The sequence below is a fragment of the Polistes fuscatus genome, unplaced genomic scaffold, assembly GCF_010416935.1.
Source record: "Polistes fuscatus isolate 324 unplaced genomic scaffold, CU_Pfus_HIC Scaffold3, whole genome shotgun sequence".
NCBI classification, from domain to species: domain Eukaryota; kingdom Metazoa; phylum Arthropoda; class Insecta; order Hymenoptera; family Vespidae; genus Polistes; species Polistes fuscatus.
In genome coordinates, this window is record NW_025113107.1 from 16000899 (window position 1) to 16004791 (window position 3893).

A 3893-nucleotide genomic window follows, 5' to 3' on the forward strand; every position below is an offset into this window, starting at 1 on the left:
AATTTCGTTCTCTCCGTCTCTCTAGAATTGTTTGAATTTATTTAACGTGAATATATTTATGCAATGATTTAATAATACATTATTATCTACATCTACATCTGCATCTCGAATATTTCGATTTTGACATGAAACGCAGAGACCTAAAATGATATTTCCACAATTATATATAAATGAGAGCGTTTAACGAACGTAATACATATATAGGAAACGGCGGAAGGAAGGAAGGAAGGAAGGAAGGAAGGAAAAAAGAAGATGTAAAATAACACTTCGCCGAACATATGTATTTATTCTTCTTTTCCTCTTTCTTTTCTCACGCAAATGGGAAAGGTTGGCAAATGCTTCTATGATTCGCGCGATGAAAATGCGAAAAAGTGGAACGTGAGTGCTCGCAAAAAGGCGTTCGGCAATGGTTTTCCCGCGACGAGCGACGTAGTCGAGCTTTAAAGCGAATACATCCTTTGAAAATTTAGTTAGACCGAAAGAGAGAGGGGATGAGATCGCTCGCGATACAGCGCAAGACTGGAAAATGTTATTTACTTTCTTACTTGGTCGACGCGCGCAAAGTGTTGCTCAACGGCCGGTGACATCACATTGCCGTCGATAAGGGTCGAAGAGATCTTCTACTATCTAGAGATAAGACTTTAAGAGGGGGTGGGCTAAAATACGATACCTCGTAATTTGTCTCTTTTTTTGCCTTTTATCAAAGAACGCGCGTCCCATCGAACGAATCGTAATAACTATGGACGTATCTGGAGATCGCATTCCCTAATTTACGTCTCTTGTCAACGTATTACGAATACGAACGTTGGACAAAAAGAAGAAATTTTCGATATTTCCTCGAACCGTTATACGAAGGCGCGCAAATTGTCAACGTTCGAAATAGAAAAGCAAAGTATCGTTGGCTCTTCCGATCGAACAAATATTTCTCTTATTTTATTTCGTTAGCTTAATTAAATTGTTTCGTTAACGATCGACACAACTTTACGAAACTCTCGAAGCTTTTGAAAGTTCCGGTGCGCTGTATCTAGGAAGAGAAAGTTCCCAACGAAGGACGGAACGCTTTTAATTACTTTTCGACTTTTTCAGCATTGTCCTTTATTTTCTTTCCAGTCGATAGATTTGCGTTCGAACGAAACGACAAGGGTTTCCTATCGTTTCCACCTTTTCGCCTTTCAGCGGGTTCCCTCGAGGGAAAGAAAAGGAGAAAATTCTTTTCTATCGTCAAATTCTTAGTTTTCCTTGGGAAAGTTTAAAGGTGCGATCGTCGAAATTTCATTTGGATTCGCGGTTTCGGCGGTTTCCAAGTCCTTTGAAGCACCCTTTGAAGCACCCTTTGAAGCACCCTTTGAAGCACCCTTTGGACCACCCTTTGAACCACCCTTTGAACCACCCTTTCAATCGGCCTTTATCTTTCAGCTCCCTTCCAAATAGGATTTTCTTTCGAAGGAAGAAGGATATTTGGAACGGTTCCATATTAATGTTTCTTTCTCTTCCGCCATCTAGAGATAAATAAATATTAACGCGTCGGGTATTTCTATATCATTCGACGACGATTATCTCGATCGGTGTCAAAATTCGAATAAGAAGAAATTGAAGAAAATGATTAAGGAGTATTAACGGAACCAGTCGAGATTTGTTCCCCTTTCTTTCCGCTAGTCCCCTTGGAAGACGTACCGGAAATTACGAACTGGGTCCATTTCCGGACGTGCCGTGGCCACTCCTCTCTACCGACGGTCACCCTCCTCTCGCAATCCTAAAACGTTATCCTATACTCGCTACCTACATACGTGCGCGGTCGTTGCCGTTTCATTAAGTAAGAGAAATCTCTTTTTCCCTTCCCCTTTCCCTCTTGTATCTCGCGGGAATGAAATTTCACTGGACGCCTTTCTCACATTTTCCTCCTCGGAATAAATTGCTCCGCCGATCAGCCTTTTTCCCTTTTGCATTCTATTAATGTACGTTACGCTAGGAGATAGAAACTTTGGCAAGCCCAACTCGCTGCGAATTCAAACGAAATAACGAGATTAGGAAAGTTAACGATTCCTCGTTAGCAAGGGACATAATAACGGCTGATGAGTCCTTTTGGAAGCAAAGCTGGAAGCAAAGCTGGGAGCAAACAAGTCGAACCTAGTCGTCCTAGCTTTCTTTTCGTCGATGAATCGGTTTCATTACGCGCCATTGTTTCATCGATTCGGTAGTTTATGTTTTTGTTCGCGTCGAGCGAGCAAATCTGTTTTAATTGCACGCGCGAATTACGTTTTTGCTCGTTCAATCGTGACGGAGATAAATTCAAGGAAGGGGGCGGGGGCGTGTCAAGATTTTCCCTTGGGAAAAATATTATTTAGGTTGCATTCGTCGCGGGGATTTTGTATCGGATGAAAGCGTAAGCAGCAACTCCGTTAGAAATTCAGCGTGGTCGCGGTCGCGGTCGTTTAAGACCTTCGAGTACATTGAATAAATGACGAGGACAGTGACACCGTCCTCCCGAGATACGCCGCGATCTATTTTTGAAGCAAGCTAGTCACCCTGTTAAATACTAGAACATCCCTCTTTTCGTTTAACCTCCTTTTTCGTACGTCGAACTTTCCAAGTTAACGAGGTCTAAAGCGTTTGCCTTATCAATTCTTTTTTAGGGTTGCATTTTGCCGATCGGATGCGATCGCGAAGGCTCTCGATCCGAAGCTCTCGGCGCCGATCTTAAGCTTAATTCGCGTCACCGAGAGACCGAACATCCCCCACGAAGGCCAGGACGGTAAATCACGAGTAGAAGGAGCGTGCACGGCAGGCGACTTAGCCCGGAAGTTATGGCCTTCGATATACGCAATGTTCTCTACTATCCGTCTCTAGGTAGATACTAGCAACTTCCACCGAACGAAATCTTCAGACGTCCGGGGCTTTACGAGTCGTCTTGTATACCTTTCCCTTTCCTCGACGCTCCCCGTCAAAACTTTCCTACTTCCTTCTCCGTTCGTAGATGTACGGCACGGCACGGCACGGCACGGCATAATGATTTACTCATATTCATATTCATAAGTGTCCCATGCATATTCGCAATAAATTTCCTTACAGGATTACCCTTACCGAAGGAGCGAATTATTACAAGACTAATGTAAGCGAAATCGCATCCACCCAATTGGCGGATGTTTTTTCTAAATCGTAAATTGCAAAAAATGATTTATCCATTTTCCGAAAGCTCGCTATTATTTCAATCGTAGAGTAAGCTATATCGCAAGAACGACGATAGAAACGCGACGAGTTTCGCCGAGTACGTCGAGATTTCCCCCAAGCGGAAACTCTCGCGATGGATGAAGTCGAGTAGAATTCGGCCGACAGGGAATATCCGTGTCGAGTTATTCCAAAGAGGGATGAAATATCTTCTACGCGGATTCCTCCATATAAGTGCCGATTTATTTTCTTTCTAAATATATTATAATGTATATTGCGCGCGTGTAATTCTGACGCAACCCTAAGGTCGTAGAAAGGCAAAAGGCCATTGCCCCCTTCGCCGAGGATGTCGCCAGTAATTCCGGGATGCCGCCAGGATTGCGCGCGACATCGATGAAATTGGATTTAATGAAATACTTGGACTCTTTTCGAAGGATCGATTAGACGAACCGAAGGAAAAACAGCCCCGATAGATAAGTACATCTCGTCGAAATCCGAGCAAAGTTTTCTCCGGACACGTAGGCGATCGCTGTTTCGGAGGAACTTTCGTCGTCCCTTCGGTCGTCCCTTCGCTCGTCCCTTCGCTCGTCCCTTCGCTCGTCCCAACCCCCGGGTCCTAGCGCTCGCTAGTACACGCGTACTCGTTCAACGAATCAGATGGCGTGGATGTTCCCCAATGCCGCTAGCTCTGGTGGGGAGTGCGTTCGGAAGGGAGCTACACCCTCGGT